Here is an 18,557-nt window from a genome sequence, read left to right on the forward strand (position 1 = left end):
TTAGCTACGTGAGCTGCAATTGAGCTCTTTCCATTTGTGAAACACTGAATCCCATGGAGAGAACCTATTCAGATACAGAAGTGACAAAACCACCCTTTATCCAGACTGTAAGTGAATCACTCCCACTTTTAATTTTTAAGAGAAAAAAATCTTTCCAGTTTTGTCATTCACTGTAACAAGTTAACAAGCTGAAAGGTTGTGAAATCACAACTGCCTGTTCACATTGCATTGAGGTGTTTGTCAAGTGCAGCAAGCAACCATGTGCGCACACAGGGAGTGTAAAAAACCAAGCAAAGTTTAAAGGAGAAGCAGTCCTTTTTGCAGAATATCTTCATGAACAGCACACAGGAAAAAAACTGATAAAGGGAGGAGAAAGAAAAGGATGTAATATCTTGCAAGCTGGCACTTGTTCTATTGAACCAAGCAACCATATTACACTATCCTGTTACCAGACAGAACCATTGTTGGTGCAGGAGGCCTGTTTTTAGGACAACAGTGCCTCTAACTATCCTGACGACCTTGGAGATGGCCTAGCAGTGCAGTAGCAAGATGGATGCCATCCCTGCACTGGTTCAGTGTTTCCAATAAGGACAGAAACATGTCAGGGCAAAAGCCCCTGCCAGTATTTACCTGCAAATAGAAGCCTCACCTTTTCCTAAAGCAATTGGGAAAATACAAAGCCTCTGGCCTGGGAAAGCCGGTTCCCACTTTGACCACAGCTGCCTCCGTGAAACAAAGATTATGTTAACTCATTTAATCAAAGTTCTCTTTTCAGCTATTCTCCCAAGAACTAATCCCAGCATCTAGTTTCCTGACTAACCTCCAGTTGCACTGGCATTATCCCAGGACTGTAATCATATCAGTTTCACTCTGAAATTTAATCATCTCCAGGCACTCTCTCTTAGAACATTAAGCCTAAGTGTCCTTCTCTTATTTTTTTTCCTGGAGAACAAGAGTCACCTTTTCCCCTATAACTAGACTGTCCACCCAGCTCAAGGTGTTCAAATTTTTCCTGGACATCTCTCTGTCTGGTTAATACTGATCCCAGTTCTGCTTTCTACCCTGTCTCTCTATCAGAGCTCAACACAAGTCGCTGAACTCTGCTCATCAGACCAATCCTCTTTGAGATTAGGAAATTATTGCCTTATTCCTCAAAATCCCTGATCTATTCCAGACCTCTATCCTCACCTCTTTATATATCCTAGGACTGTCTGCTTTGATTATTTGTGTGGTTGTATGTTTATTATTTTACTTTTCATAATAAAATTGTTAAATTTTTACTCCAGATTCCTGCGGATTTCTTGCAAAAACCACCTTTGTAAATGTGAGTGGAAAAGAGCTCGCAATAGTTCCCTGGCCTCTTGCTATGCAGAGATCTGTCCTCGCTAATTTCCCACACGAAGAGGGACAGACCCCAGAATTTGGGGAAACAATCCTATTACAGAAAGAATAGTATTGAAAGATGGAATATTAAAAATAGTAGTATTAATATTTAGATAATATTTTGAACTTTCAGAGCTCATTCCAAGTTTCTTAGTTCTAGACAGTCAACAAAAGAACAGGTCTATTACCTCTAAAAAAAACCCAAGACCATGTTGTCCAAATATTAGAACCTTTTCAAAAACAGGTCTGGTTCAAGCCAATATGTATCTCATGTCTTACTTTCTGGGCTACACTGGCTAAGTGTACATAAAAGAACTCGGGAGTTCTGCATCCCATACACTGTCCAACATATTTTGCAACCATATTTAGGCACTAGAGACACATACAAGGTTTTCTGGTAAAAAAACAAACAAACTATGAGACAGAAAAGCAATGAGAACAAAGATGATCTCTGCACTTTTTGACGAAAATAATATGCAACTGTTATGCTTGTTATAATTGGATTAGGCATGAGCAAATGCCAATTAAAACAAAAAAGACTGACACTTGATGATTGCACTGTTAATAGCAGTTTATGATATACAAAATATATTGTACAACAAGCACTACAGAGCTTTTATAGCACTTGACACCCAACTGCCATAACACTTCCCAGTGGATGACATTCACACATTTTCCCTGCTAGATTCCAAATGATGAGGAAACAGATACACATGTGAATCTTCTAACATCAAGCACAGCTGTACATGCAAAATGTCAAATTTGAAAACTTTCTATTGCAGGATTGCAATAAAAGCATGTAAAAACAAGCAAACCATCTCAATACCAATTTCTATCTTCTAAAAATAATTTTGAATATATGTGATTAGATACAAATACCATTTTCCATTAACAGGATTCTTTATGTAAACATATGAAGCAATTTGGATGGATGGCCGAATTGACCATGAGCTAGCTACCAGGATATCTGAGCCGCAGGGGGATCGAACTCCTGGCCGTGTGAGTGGCAGCACAAGAACTTAACCACTACACCACGTGGAAATGCTATAGTGATCTAGTAATTACTGATTTATTTAAAAGCCTTTAAGCCCTCCAGTGGCATGGGAGGGGGGATGACAGGTGCAAGGGGCTGAAGCAAGAAAAATGGGGATGAGGTGGTAGGGCCTTCCAAATGTGCATACCTTCATGTCCCCATTGTATGCAGATGTACTTTGTGATCTTTCCCGAGAGGAGGTGTCAAATCAGGTTTAAGACAGAAAGTGAAAATCCAGAAAAAACACTCTGGTGGCATGGCAGGGGCAATATAGGAGAAATGGCACCTGACAAGAGGGAGGTGCTCATAAAACTCCTGTATGGATGCTCTGTAACCAGCATAAATGCTTCTGCATTAATAGCTATGATGAATGGGAAGCAGAAAATCCTCACTATATAGGGGGCCAAAGGCCCCTCATTAAGAACATCTCTAGAACAATCTAAATTGATTTATTTGAATTCTGCACAAAAATTCTGTGGCACTCATATTGAATCAGTTCAAGTAATTAACTGTTAATCAAATTTATAGACATAATGCAGCCAAAGAACAAACGTATTACAAAATACACAAATAAATGGGGAGGGGAGGGCTAAAATAAGCATTTACTAATATACCTTTTGTCAGGCTACACATCAATTTTCTGGAGAAAATAATCTCAGCTGTCATTTAGAAAAAAATAGTTTAGAGAGGTATTCCATGAGAAGATACTGAAATCGTAGATGCCAAAAGAACATTATTTACTGTGCTTATTTCACAAAAGACAATGCTAGGTGTAAAACGAAGGCGCTTGTATGTTCTGCTTTTCGCTGCCACCAAAATATAAAGTTTTTCTCTATAGCCCACTCAAACTGATTGTTCACGGTCACCACCCTTTGCTGGGGAACACACACAGACAGAAAATAAAAATAACTGGAACGAGTTTAAAGTTGAACAAAACTCAAAACTTTTATTTGCTGGCTTTAACAGAGGCTTCTCAGGTAAACTGGAGAGGAAATAAGCGTATTGGTTTCAGAGAGAGGTTTGTTCAAGCTTAACGGTTGCAGAGTAAGTTTGTTTTTAATGCTTAACGGTTGCAGGCACTTCACTTAAGTTACAAAATGAACACTCGCAGGTGTCACTTCACTCCAGATTTTACTTCAGAATAGATGTTTCAACAAAGATGTTTCTTTTGGAGGTTTCACACTCCCTCTTAAAATAAAGTTTTCAGTCCGCTGTTCCTCACCACAAAATAAAACACCCAGTCTACACCCTGTGGGATTCAGGCATAACAGCCTCCCTCTCCCACAATCCTAAAATTTGGCCTCTCTGCCACAGGATTTTGGGCCTCCCAAGACTGGGGCTAAATGTGGAGGACAGACTTATAGACTGTTGGAGGTTTCCCTCCAAAACAAAACACCTGAGGGCGGACTCTCTCCTCCAAACTCAGGGTATTAGGTGACTGAATAGCTTCCTCAGCTATTCCTAAACCACAGAAGTGAGAGATCTTTGTGGATTCTCTTCACTCTGCCTCAAAAGTACCCGAGGGCACAAAAGCTCACACAGAGCCAAAAAGTCATAAAGACCAAAAAGCAAGAACCAAGATTCAAGAACCCTTCAGCCCTCTCGCTGACAGCATTTATAGTATCTGCATTTTTTCTCTGGCCAATCAGGGCTGGCCAGGGCTTAACTCTTTCAGGGGCGGTTCCACCCTGTAACCTGAATCCAGGATAAATGCATTCGTCACACTAGGCTTATCAATCTTGTTCCCATTATATAGATAAAGAACAGCAAATGAGTGAGTGAAATTTGCTTCACAGATCTGGGACAAAGCTGGAGCTCCATCCCAAATCACCATCAACTGGTGCCAATTATTCTTTTTTATGGCTGAAGATGGATGCTGACACATAACATCACTAGATCTGTGAAGAGATGACTTTTTATGACGGCTCCATACTCAATTTTCACTGTAAATTCCCGCCCTCAAAATGTTATTTTCTTCCACTAGATCCATCTGTCAAGTGCTTTTTAATTGGACTGCCACAGGAACACCTGTGTGTAGCCATCTGCTTTAATTAGGCTGGCCTTCCTTTCTAGAACCATCACCAGCCAATTCAAAACTCAAAAGCTGCATTTTCCTTCAGTATCATACAATTTATTTTAAAAAAATGAAAACAGATGTCATATGTTAACCACTTACCGTATATACTCGTGTATAAGTCGACTTTTTCAGCACATTTTTGGTGCCAAAAAGCCCTCCAAAGATTGCTTAAGCGAATGCCCTGTCTGGAGTTTCCTTGCTTGCAAGCAAGGAAACGCCAGAGCAGCCAAGGGCTGGGGCTGCTGTGGGGATCCGGGAGATGGCAGGGGGGAAGTGAACTGGTGGGGAGTGGGCACCCTGGCTCTTCCCTGCCCCCACCTGCTTTGGAGTTACCACCCTAGATTTATACACAAGTTAATAAGTTTTCCCAGTTTTTGGTGGTAAAATTACGTGCCTCGACTTATACATGGGTCGACTTATACACTATCATTTCTCATCTCTATAGGGCTTCTTGCGGACAGCCATTATAGTAATAATTTGTGTAATAGTTATGAAATGTTTCTGAATCGTCACTTATTCAAAACTTGTCTTCTTGTACCATTTTCTTTTCTCTCTCTTCTCAATTTATATGCTAACCCTTTACCAAATTTGTTTGCAAAATCAAACTTCTTTTGCTTTGCATACTTCAGTTTTATTTCCACTTCTCTTACCATTAACATAGATAACTGTTTTTGTAAGATTCTTTTTGTACACTTTCCTCTTTGTAAGTACAATTGGATCTGGCTCATGCTAAGAATCCAATGGATAGCTATTTTAGGCACCAGCATGGGTTTTTTTCATGTCAGATTTGCTAGTGATCCTGAAAGCCTGTGGCCTTCTTATGCAGAATGTCTTTCGCCTTACATGCTTACGTGTAATCCTAGATAGAGTTACTCCAGTCTAAGTCCACTGAAATAGACATTAAAAGCATGTTCAGATGACATAGCTTTGGCACCTGCTTGTGGATACCTTTTGATTATGTGAATACCTTTTGGCTTGTGGAGCCCGAGGATGTGAACAAGATTCTTCGAGAGGTGAAACCTCAGCTCTCAACCCTCGCTCTTCCTGGCTGATAAAAGCTGCCAGGAGGGATCTGACTGAGTGGGTAAGGGGAGCGGTTAAGGCTTTGTTGTGGGCAAAGGTTACTTCACCCATGCTCAGGCAGGCAGTGATTAGACCTGCTTTGAAAAAAGCTATGTCCTACTATGCTAAATTCAAGTCCAGTATTAGAGACCAACAAGGGGGGCTTCAGAGGCTGGTACTGAGGGATTCCTGCTCTGCCCCATGGCCATTGATCTGGGGGTCTCCACAGGGTTCACTCTTATCCTCCATACTATTGTCACAGCTGTCAACCTCCTCCCAATAACCAGACTTGGGTTCAAATGAATTTGGTTTATTGAATCAGAGCAACATACAGGCTGCACTCAAGCATTTCTGTAACCGAAATTCAAACATTCTTGCTTCTCTTTTACTTTGAGAATTTTTGTCTATGGAGGAGAAAGGGGTCATTTGAAAAGCACCCAAAGAAAATGTAGTGGGGGAGAATAAAATCAACACTGTGGTGGCAGTTCCAACTGAAACAATATTATTTTAATCTGCACAGCTAATCTGATCTCTCCTGGCCAATCAGAAGCCCTGTCACACAAGAACACCATATGGTCCATACCATTTTCTATGAACACTTGGTAGGCACCAGCAAAGGTGTTGGTGGGCACTATGGCACTCACAGGTCCCTGAAGTAGGGTGTCCAGCTTTCCTGTTTCTGTTTTAAAAATTATTCTTTTAAATAATGTATTATTTTTGACAATACAGTGGTACCTCGGTGTTCGCCGGTAATCCGTTCGGCGATGGTCGGCGAACACTGAAAATGGTGAACACCGAGGTACGGCATTTGCGCATGTGCAACGGCTTTTGTGTAGCCTTGCAAGTCGGCGGAAACCGAGGCTACCAATGACTTCCGAGTGCAGAAGATGGCACTCAGCACTCGGCGAACACCGAAAACGGCAAAACCCAAAGGCAACGAACACCAAGGTACCACTGTATATAGGAACAACATCTATGGATAATTAGTAAATTTGACATCTATATGCAGAACTTATTACATACATTATTACATAAATGTTTAATGATTTGTTTCTATACAAGGCATATTGCAGTGATTTCAGCATAGCTCTTAAATTTATTTTCATCTACATTTCCTCATCAAAAAAAGCTTCTTTTAAAACAATTATTTCTTAAATCTTCCCCTTTTTACTTTTATTCTCATCTGGGCTCCTTGCCACTTATGTGTAAAAGGCACTTCATTTTTCCTGAAACTCTGATTTTGGTCCATTTTGTATATAGGATTTGCCATGAAACTATACTCTGCATATCTTTTCCATTCTTCCAAAGTTGGACATTTATTTGCATTCTGCTTTGCTGCAGGTATTATTCTTGCCGCTATAACCATATATTTGAATAATTCACTGCTTGGTAATATATCTAATGACATAATTTTATGATCCATCACAAACTTAATTTTTAAAATCTTTTGCATTGGATCATGGATTTTTATCCAGTATTTGCTTGCCTTTCTGCATGACTATGGCATGTGATAGAAAGATGTATCCATATTTTGGCATGTCCAGCAATTTCTAATATACTTGCTATTGGTTTTCACTATATCTTTGAGGGACAAGTACCGTCCATAAAACATTTTACATCAATTCAACTTTCAAGTTTATAGTTGGAAAAGTCTCACATGCAACTGACAGTTAGAAATTCTAGGTTGACATTCAAAATTGTCCTATACAGGGCTTCCAAAACAAAAATATGGTGTTAAGACTGTATCCTTAAAACTGCATAAGCAGGAAAGCATTCATAAAGTGTGGCTTATCCCATTGTGGAAGCACCATGACAGAACAGGTCTCACCTGCAAAATCTCTCCCTGACATACAACTCAGGCAGAAGAATCCTCTGGTAAATAGCCACCTTCTCTAGCTTCTCAGTGAAATCTTCTAGATAAGACTGAGTTTTCAGCATTAAACTTTTGTTTATGAAATACTGGGATTGGCCTCACAAAAGGCGTTTTCCGCACGGACCATATATACTGGGATGGGGAGGTGAAACATCCCGGTTTGTGCATGACTCCTGAATGGCTTCTGGCTCTAAATTGGGCCCGTCCCGCAAAATTTTCTTTATCTCAAGGTTTTCAAAAACCACTAAATTGGCGGTTCCTTTGAAAAACCCCATGCCGCTCCCGCTCCCATGCAAACACTGCAGGAGACAGACCAGTTTATTTTTCTTGCCTCACCGCCCGCGTTCCCCACCCCACAGCTGCAGCCAATCAGAATGGCAGAAAAACAGGAATGTTCGCACATGCTCGGAAACATTGCCATGGAAAATGAAAATAAACCAGGGACTCACGCATAATGACCTGGAGTTCTTCTGGTCTTAACGTGATTTCAGGCAGCCATGCAAAGAGTGAAACTGAGATAGAAACAACCCAGTATGTATGATCCCAGTTTCCTCCCAGGATATTATGTCCGTCTAGAAAATGCCAAAGTTCTCTGCATCCCCAGTTAGCAAAATTTCTCTAGAAACACTCAGTTGACAAAGTTTGACCATGCTGAATTTCCTGGACTATAGCTCCGGTGTTACAAATCTTTAAACATACTTTCCATCATATTAAATTAATTATTTTATCTGAGGAGATGAATTCCAATACTGTGACAACATCTCAGGACAAAACAGCATTCCAATAGTAAACATTTCAGTGTACACAAAATGTATGGTCCAGGCTCATCCTCTCCTTTTCCTTTTGACATATTTTAATTCAATCATCTTCTGGCCCATCCCCCAAGCCCATATCTCATCAAATCCCCTTGGCAGCATCATTCCAATATCTCCTCTTGATATACTGACACATGTTCATCAACAGGTACCAAAACAAAGGTATAAGACCCTTCTTACGTGCCCTTGACTATTTCTTATGGAAATATAATTCAAATTAAATAATTTATAGTATTATTTGGTACATTTTCACACATACCACTTGCCAAACTCTCCAGTATATTTTCAAGCTCTTCAGAATCCACACGTTAAGAAGACTTCTCAGTGACAAGAATATCTTCCTGCTCTGGGATAGTTATTAACCTTTGTTCTACCTTATTAAGCAAATGCTTTATCAAAGAATCATAGTCCACTCCATTACAAAGTTCTTTCAGAAATGACACTGTAAATGCTATATGTGCAAATAGCAACTATCTTCGGATAAAACATTTCTTCTGTAAAGGGACCCCCCTCTACAATTTGACCTCGTACTGTCAGATTGGTAACCCATATTTTTCTTATTCATTAAAACATTTATTTTCTACCTTTAGGCTGGTACATTCCACACGGGAAGGGCGGTCTATAAATCCAATAAGTGAAATGAAATAAATGAAATGAAATAACAGGCAACCAACAAAAATCAATCCAAACATCTCTTATAAAAAATTAAACCTGCTAATATGTATAAAAATTCAAAAGGAACATTGGATGTTGAGCCACAGAAGCTCAGGCACATACATCGTCTACAACCAAGTTCAACTATCCAATTACATAATGTTAACACAGAACAGCAGCTCTCATTGTGTAACTTTAGCTGTCCTCCGTGAGTCTGAATTGAGAGAATCAGCTGGGAAAGCTTTCTGGATATCCTTCTTGGAGCTACCTGTTAGACTTGACCAAATGGGAAAACGTAAGAGGGAAAATGAAGGAAAAAAACTGCAGAACCAGATTTTGCAAAAACCTAGGTGCACTTCTTCTGATCTTAATAAAGAATATTTATTGTATTTATTTTTAAAAAATTATGTTACGAGTCCACCCGATTAGGGTCCACAAGGCAGCACACATAAATATCATATAAACAAACAATACCAGAAGGAGGGCCAGAAACCTCTTCTGGGGATATGCCAGATGAAACAAAAAAAAGTTTTCATCTGTTGGCAAGAGACACCAATAGAGGGAGGGAGACAAACCCAGTGTAGTCGGACCAAGACTGGAGTGATATGGTCCCTACAACCCACTCCAGTCAACACTCTGGCTGTGGCATTCTGTACTAATTGTAACTTCCAGATAGTCTTCAAGGACAGCCCCATGTACAATGTACTGAAGTAATCCAATCTAGATGTTACCAGTGTATGTATTACAGCGGCAATATATTTTCTACCCAAGAAGGACTGCAGCCGGCTCACCAGCTACTGACAGGCACTACTGGCCACCAACGCTATCTCTTTATCCAACAGTAGATCTGGGTCCAGGAACATCTCCAAGCTACAAACCTGCTCCTTTAGAGGGAGTGCAACCCCACCCAGAACAGGGGATAACTCATTTCCTGGATGATATTTCCCTCTAACCAGTAGCACCTCCATTTTGCTAGGATTAAGTTTCAGCTTGTTAGCCTTCATTTATTCCAAGACTGCCTTCAGGCACCTGCTCACTGTTTCCAAAGCCTTCCTTGGATCTGCTGGTAGAACAAGATCAAGCTGAGTGTTATCTGAATATCAGTGGCAGCTCAACCCAAATCTCTGGATGATCTCTCTCAAGATTGAAAAATATGGGGGACAAGATGGAACTCTGGGGAACCCCACAGGCCAAAGGCAGAGCAGCAGTCCTTCAGCATCACATTTTGAAATCTACCTCGAGGTAGAACCAGAACCACCACATAAAAGTTTCCCTCAGTCCCAAAAGGTGATCCTGCTGAGAAAACCTGCTGAGATATCCAGAAGAATCAATAGGGTTCCATAACTCCTGCCCATCTTTCGGGTCATGTCATCCACCAGGGCAACTAAGGCCATTTCAGTTTCGTGTCTGAAACCAGACTGGAATAGACTTAAACTATATACTTCATTCAGGAATGTCTGAAGTAAGCTCCCGTTTATTCAATCAGTGAATTCAAGAATGGTACATGTGAGACTGGAGAATAGCTATCCAGCTATTCTGGGCCCACAATAGGTTTCTTTAGGAGTGGACACAACACTGCACACTTCAAGGCAGGAGTGACCAACCTCCCTCAGGGAGCCTTTTACTATCTCCTGGACCCAGTCTGCCACCACTGTCACCCTGGGCAACCAGAAGGAGTAAGGAGAATACAAACAGGTGGTAAGTCTCAAACTTTTCCCAGAATCTTGTCCATATCCTCAGACTGCACAAGCTGAATGGTATGCCACACAAGTGGTCAGATCAGTAACTAGCAGCCATCTGATCCTGGTGCTGATAATGTAAAGCCCAAGTTGGACTGGATGCGAGCAGTTTTCACAAAATGATAGCTGCAGGCTGCCAAGCAGTCCATCTCTTCCTGCGGGCCAGAATCCAATAGGCCCAATAGCCCAGAACAGTTATGCAGGTCTATACTATGCAGATGCAGCAGTGGTGGAAAAGTATTGTTTCTTTGCTGCCATCACCTCCATGGGGTAGGCTTCCTGCCCAGAACAAAACACCAGATCAAGAGTTTGACTTACATAGCATGTGAGGCGTGATATCACCTGACAAAGGCCCACAGTTGTCATGATGGCCATGAAATCCTGAGCTGCTTCTGATAAGGCATGGATGTTGAAGTCCTCTAAAATCAGTCTAGGTGTTCTAAACCCCATGTCTGGGATCACCTCCACAAGCTCAGGCTGAGAGAGTCATCAATCACTTCATTCATGATATTGATTCCTGATACAGATTTATTACATAAAGCCATGCCAAACTGAGGAAGTGAATAGCTTTCCAAAGTCTAGAACACAATTGCCATCAGGAGACCCTACATTTGTGCAAAGAACTCTTGCAGCCTCCATTCCCACACATTCTGAGATGGAAGAGGAAAGACACACCCCAATGTTAAACAATGAAACAGTTTTGCAACAATTTTCAGGGAACATCATACATGCTTCCATGGCACAGCATATCCATTAAAGGTGGTTTCTAACACAACCAAGAACTATTTACAAGAACCAACAATGATATTATTCAGGTTTGGGCAGACCATATGTTTACTTCATTTCCCTCAAAGCCAATGAAACTCTGGACACTTTTCTCTTAAGCTTAGGAGCTTGCATTATATTTCATGTTGGCTACAGGTACACCTGTAGCTATGACATTAGAAGCCATCACATCTTGCAATGTGGCAACAGATCATAAAGTACATTCAGGCAGTGCATCCCCAGGCAAGTATACTCAGATGTAAATCCCACTGAGCTTAATGGGATTTACTCCTTAATAATTTACTTACTTAAATGATATTGCTTTGACTGGCCACAGGCAGAAGGTTCAAACACTAAAACGAGACCAAAATTCCCAGCCCACAATTGTCAACCACTAAGTCCTGACCAGGGTCTCCAGTGCAGCCTCTGCATAGCTTTTAGTAAGGGTTGAGAAGTTTGCCTTACAAAGCTCATCTGCATCTTTGTCCTGAAAATGCTTGATCAAAGGCATGGCTCATCAACAGTCTCTCCCACTGTTCCTTTTAAATTAGTACAGGTACCAAAGGTGAAGAGAATGGAGCCCAGCACAGTGAAATGGAACTGAGCAGAGAAGGAAAACTTGGAATGTGTATTTGAAGTTAACAAGGATGCTCAGTACAGAGAGCTGGTATTTATTTATTTAGAAAATGTCTCTGCTGCTTCTCCAGGGAACCTGCTTCAGGCCAATTGAGGCATTCACAAGGGATGCCAAGAGTTACTTTTAGAAGTTGGTTACCATTTGAAACATGTACATCATCCATTAAGCAAAACTGACATGTTTACCCCCAGAAATTGGAGGAATTGGCCACTGTGGACCCATGTTGGGTAGGAACATAGCCCTGTGGCCCAGCTAACTCCTTGTTCTTTCTAAGTCAAATGAACAGCAAATTACCTGTATTAGAAGCAGCAACCTCATGCATACGTTTTAATTTGTGTCTATTTTTCCAGGCATTTGTGAATGAGCTAGCAGTTTGCCTCGGAATACCAGAAGCAGAATCTATGGAGCCAGTGTACCCACTCAGAAGTAAATGCTCAATAGTCAAGGAATAAACTCATTACATAAATCTAAGAGTTACACTTTTATTACTTCTTTCCTCAGAGGAGCTCAGGTCAGAGTACAAGGCTGTTCATTTTATCCTCACAAGCTGGAAGTGCTGGCCCAAAGTTCGCCCAGTAAAATTGACAGTGGAGTAGGAATATGAATTCAATTCTCTCAAATCCTAGTCCAATCGCTACACTACACTGGCTCCATCTGGGAACCATGTGTTAGATTCTTAAATTCCACCCAAACATGGTTCCAGAGAACACAGTCACAGACAGAAGCATTAACAAAGTTATGTCTAAGCATCCATATTCCTTGAAGTCCTCATGTTTTCACCTTTACTTCCCTCAAGTATTTTCATCACAGACTGGCAAGATTCTAGTCTGCAAAAGACTCAATTCTTGGTTCTAATCTGCTGTTAGAAAAAAAATCATGATGAAAAAACATTATACAACAATATTTCAAAACAGATTTGAGGGAAAAACATCAAGTTTACTGATTTCAACAGTTGGAATGTTTACAAAGTATTTTTCCCTCATTTTAGAGGAGAACATTACTTCAAAATGTCAAACCTGAGCCAGGAATAAAATTCTATTTTTCTACTCCAGACAACTTTATTCCCAACTTTCCCTAGGCTTTATCTATTCACAGAATCAATGATCCAGACAGTAGTAGTATACAGGCAATAAAACCCAAGTCAACTCTTCATCAGCACATACTCTAGGGAGGGCACACCTGAAACTTTCATCTTTCATTTGTTTTGGATACTTCAGCATTGACTGTAATCCCGTGGCCTGGCTACATTTACATTAGCAGTTGTGTACATTTACCTGATTAAATTTGAGGGGTGTTCCCATGAAAAGCATTGAATGTTTGTAGAACTTCCAAGCGGAAGTCCACCTGGTGAGCTGCCGTTTGTAGAACTTCCAAGCGGAATGTTTGTAGAACTTCCAAGCGGAAGTCCACCTGGTGAGCTGAATGTTTGTAGAACTCCCAAGCAGAAGTCCACCTGGTGAGCTGCCGCCTGCTGCCACTGGGAAGGAGTGAGAGTCCTTCCCCACCCACCCCATTGGAAACACCTGCAGGGGGTGGGGCCTGGCAGCTACAACAGGAGTTCCACCAGCAGCCCACCTGGTCCTGGTGGCGAGAACCTTGTGCCTGTCGCCTGGCTTAGGTATATCTGGTTGCTGTTAGCCCCAGCCTGTATGAATAGTAATTAGTAGGTAGGTTAGTCTAGAATAGTTTTTGCTACCTAGTAGTAGGGTGGGGTCCGCTTATTGTGGAAGTGATTAGTGCGGCTATAGGGGTCTGGGAGGACGGTTGAGCAATGGGGGCACCTATATGGGGGCAGGGGATCCCAGTGTTGATGGGACGGGGTAGATATAGCGGTAGGCGGTGGCCATATGATAGAAGGCGAGGGGGATATGGTTATGCCCGCTCGCCTTCTGACCTCCGACCTATCCCTAGGGACGGCGGTGGCAGGGTTCAGGGTTCCTCTGCTTCGTCTCTGGTGTTGATTAATGCCAGGTCCATTAATAATAAAACCGCTGTGCTCCGGGATTATCTTGGAGCCCAGCAGATGGACCTGGCCTGCGTCACCGAGACCTGGGTGCGCGAGGGTGAGACCGTCGCCTTAGGCGAGGTCGCGCCACCAGGTTTCGCGTGCCTCCACCAGTCACGAACACAGGGCCGGGGGGGCGGTGTAGCAATGTTCATCCGAGATTCCATTCCCTTCAGGGCTGCCCCTGTTCCAGAGATCACTGGCCTGGAGTGTGTCAGCCTGGAGTGGTTGGCCTCGGAGAGGATGGCTGTCCTCTTGGTGTACCGGTCGCCTAGCGCACCGAGGGACAGTCTGCCGCGGCTGCTGGAGGTGGTGGCGGACTGGGCACTGAGGTTCCCCAGACTTATTGTCTTGGGTGACTTCAATGTCCATGTCGACGCCGCCTCATGTACAGCGGCTGCGGACCTGGTGTCATCCATGGCAACACTGGGCCTCTCCTTGGTAAGTTCTGGCCCCACCCATGAGGCCGGTCACACACTGGATCTGGTGTTTGGTCTGGGGGTTGATATGGTCGTATCCTCTATAGATAGAGTGCCATGGTCCGACCATTATGCCCTGAGGGTTCGGATGGACTTGCCGCGTCAACCCCGTCTAGGCGAGGGGCAGATTTATGCCCGCCCGCGGAGACTTATGGATCCAATTGGTTTCCTGCATGCTCTGCGGGACCCTGAACCCGCCGGCACGCTCGATGAGCAGGTGGAGGACTGGAACTCCCGGCTCTCCGATGCCATCGAGACTGTTGCCCCCCCCGGTGTCCTCTTCGCCCCCGTGTTTGGCAGGCTCCCTGGTATACCGAGGAGCTGCGCCATATGAAACGGGTGCTTAGACGACTAGAGCGAGTGTGGAGGAGATCTCGTGACGGCGCTGCGCGAACATCTTATAGGACGTTTATGATAGTGTATGAGATGGCAACGAGGGAGGCGAAGAGGGCTTTCTTCTCCCCCTGTCAGGCGTCTGCTAGCTCCCGCCCGGCTCAATTGTTCCATTATAATTGGTCCTTGACCTCCTTATAGGAAGGGTCCACAACTTGCCGAATGGTTATTAGCTGTGAGGCATTCATGAGCTTTTTTGCGGATAAAATCACATCGCTTCGCCAGGACCTCCCCGCCACATTATCTACAATTAGTGAACTGGAGGCTCCCTTGCCGTCTTCAGGCCCAAGTTTGGCCCAGTTCTCCCTGCTCTCCGAAGCCGCTGTCGACAGGGCCTTGGCTGCTGTTAGACCTACTACCTGTCCTCTGGATCCGTGCCCCTCCTGGCTCATTAAAGCTTGCCAGGCGGATCTGTTGAACATCATCAATGGCTCCCTTGAGCAAGGAGTCTTTCCGGATGGGTTGAAGGAGGCAGTGGTCCGCCCACTCTTGAAAAGACCATCATTAGATCCTGGCGATCTGGCCAATTACCGCCCCGTTTCGAATCTTTCGTTTCTGGGGAAGGTAATTGAGAGAGTGGTGTTGGAGCAGCTTCAGGGCTTCCTGGATGACGCATCGGCCTTCGACCCCTTCCAGTCCGGCTTCCGTGCTGGGCACGGGACGGAGACTGCTCTTGTCGCCATCACAGATACACTCCGTATGCAGCTTGACCGAGGCAGATCGGCGCTGCTGGTTTTGTTAGATCTTACCGCAGCGTTTGATATGGTTGATCACGACCTTTTGACCCACCGCCTGGCCGTGTCCGGGGTACGGGGCACTGTCCTTCAGTGGATTGCCTCGTTTCTCCGGGCCCGAGCCAACAAGTGTAGAAAGCGGGGATGAAGCCTCTAGGAAGTGCCCGCTTTATTGCGGAGTACCCCAGGGGGCACTACTATCCCCGCTATTATTTAACATCTATATGCGACCACTTGCTCAGCTGGTACGGAGTTTTGGGCTGATCTGTCATCAATATGCCGATGACACTCAGCTCATTCTGTTGATGGAGGGAGCAGTTGCAGCTTCTCTTGACTCTACAGCATTGTTTGGAGGCGGTAGCTGGTTGGTTGCAGCAGAGCAGGCTGAAACTGAATCCGTCGAAGTCGGAGATCCTATGGCTGGAGCGTGAGGGAGGGGCTCGGGATTTCCAGCTGCTGGTGTGGGAGGGGGCCTCATTGGGCCGGCCTCCTCCGGCTTCCGCAGTCTGGGGGTCCATCTGGATTCGTCTCTTTCAATGGAGACCCAGGTGGCCCATACAACCCGGACTGTGTTTTTCCATCTTCGTCAGGCCCGGCGGTTGGCCCCCCCTTCCTCTCCCAAACGGACCTAGCCACCGTGATCCATGCAACGGTCACCTCCAGGCTAGACTATTGTAGCTTGCTCGATGCGGGGCTTCCCTTGCGTTTGATTCGGAAACTAAAGCTGGTCCAAAATGCAGCTGCGCCGCTTGCTCACAGGAGGCGCCTTTAGAAACATATCCAGCCTGTGTTGCGCCAGCTACATTGGCTCCCGTTTGAATTCGAATCATCTTCAAAGGGTGGATTCTGACCTGCAGGGCATGACGCGGTCTGGGACCCTCGTACCTTGGGACCGCATCACCCCATATGTCCCTACCGGCCTCTGCGTTCAGCAGAGGCAAATTTACTGGTGTTCCCCGGCCCCTCAACGTTGCGGCTGGCATCCACACGCGCCAGGACTTTCCCAGCGCTGGCTGGCCTGGTGGAACACCCTCCCACCAACTGTCCAGACCCTCTGCGGGACCTTGGTGAGTTCCGCAGGGCCTGTAAGACTGTGTTGTTCCACCGGGCCTTTGGAGTGTCCAGCCGCTGATATGGTGCCCCCCCCCACTGCTCCTGCTTTGGCACTGGTACAACAGAGCTCCTCATATTGAGGGGCCTGCCGTCCCCCCCTTCTTGGGGTGAGTTTTTAAATTGAGCCTGGACACCTCTTGTTTAATTTGCTAATTGTTAGCCGCTGTTTTTATGTATTTTAAGATGTTTTATTGACGGAGCCTATGTTTGTATTTTACTGGATTTGCTCCTTTTTATTGTTTATATATTATGTTGTTCACCGCCCGGAGCCCTTTGGGGATCGGGCGGTATAGAAATTGAATAAATAATAATAACAACAACAACAACAACAACAACAACAACTCATAGGAACAGAAAGATTCAAGGCCACAGCTATGGCAAGGCCCTTGGGCCCCTAGTCTGCTTTCAGACTTTCTGGCAATCTGCTGTTTAGTAAACAATGTCACTGGGAAGGAGGGAGAAGTATTCAGATCTTGAAAGGGCACAAGATTGCAGCAAGATTCAAAGGTCTGTTCTTGGACACATTTCATGATTAACATTTCACAACAAGCAATTTTTGTGAATAGTATCCACCAGGATTATTGTTTAGACATGTATGAGCTCCTGCAGAATAATTACACAGAGTTTTAAACGCTTGGAGGACAGGCAACAGCCCCAACTCACAGCACCCTTGATTAGATATGTACAACAGTGGCAGTCTCTTATAATTTGTGTTTTACTAGCAGTATTTTTTCCAGAAAATTTGGCTTAAACCAGCAGCAAGGGTTCGGTTAACTGGGAATCTTTTGGCTCAAACGTTCCAGGAGGATCCACTGATGACCCCTGGACTACCACCATGCAGAAAGAGTCAGCAACGCTTTGCTGGGTAGGGGTGGCAGGGTTTGGTCTTGCCTGAGCCAGATCTAGCCTCAGTGCTATGTGGGAATGGTGACATTGCCTGTGACAAGTCATTGCTTTTCTTCTTCCTGACAGAGGAACAGGTAAACTACACACTCTTCCTCAAGGTAAGAGTGGCTTCCTATCTGCTCATCACCTATCTGTTTGGGTAAGAAAGTGAGGGAAAATTAGAAGCAACTGATGACCCCCAGAGGAAAGAGCAGGTATGGAAGCACTTCTTGCCATTCCCAGCACCTGATCTACACCTTCCTCAGCATTGTTGCCACCTGTAGTGGAAGCAGCAACACTCTCTCCTACCTCCTGAAAATCAAGGAAGAAGCCTGATAGGTCAGCCAGTGAACACCAATATTGTTAGGAGCTCCACTTGCTACCCAGAGAGAGGTAGCAGACAATGGCCACTACACTTTGCTGCTGCCTAGGGCTGGATTACCACATGCCAGTTCCTAAACCAGGGGTTCCTCATACCTACCAAGTGTTTTTGAGAGAATGGGGCCAGGTGAGGCTTTTTCCCAGGCTTCTAATTGGCTCTGCAGATTTTAAAAAACATTGCTTCAGCAGCAGCTCCCACCAAAGCCTAAGGATCTTCAATGTGTGACTGAAGGTAAGCTTCAGCAGCTATTTTGTGTATGTCAGAATTCCAAAGGTGCCTGTAGGCTCAAAAAGGCTGGGACCCCTGCCATACAATTATGTTATAAATGCTATTGTTGGTCATTTTTAATTATTTAGAGGCTTCTTATAATCTTAAGCCTTAAACTACAGTTAAAATTATTTGTCCATAAATCCAGATCTGTTGCTGTCCTTCAGTCTACAATGGAAGCAGTCAAACAAGCAGGTGGTCATTACCTCTGGATCAGCAACTGCCTCTGCTTGATCACCTGCCCTCATCACTGTGAAATGT

At 44.0% G+C, this 18,557-nt stretch overlaps 1 protein-coding gene across 1 annotated transcript in view; it reads right to left on the reverse strand.

Moving 5' to 3' along the window:
• SLC25A22 (solute carrier family 25 member 22) overlaps positions 1–18,557 on the reverse strand; it is an 85,564-nt gene that overhangs the window by 44,343 nt on the left and 22,664 nt on the right. The gene's annotated exons all lie outside the window — the stretch shown is intronic.

The sequence above is a fragment of the Sphaerodactylus townsendi genome, linkage group LG02 (assembly GCF_021028975.2).
Source record: "Sphaerodactylus townsendi isolate TG3544 linkage group LG02, MPM_Stown_v2.3, whole genome shotgun sequence".
In the NCBI taxonomy this organism is placed as follows: domain Eukaryota; kingdom Metazoa; phylum Chordata; class Lepidosauria; order Squamata; family Sphaerodactylidae; genus Sphaerodactylus; species Sphaerodactylus townsendi.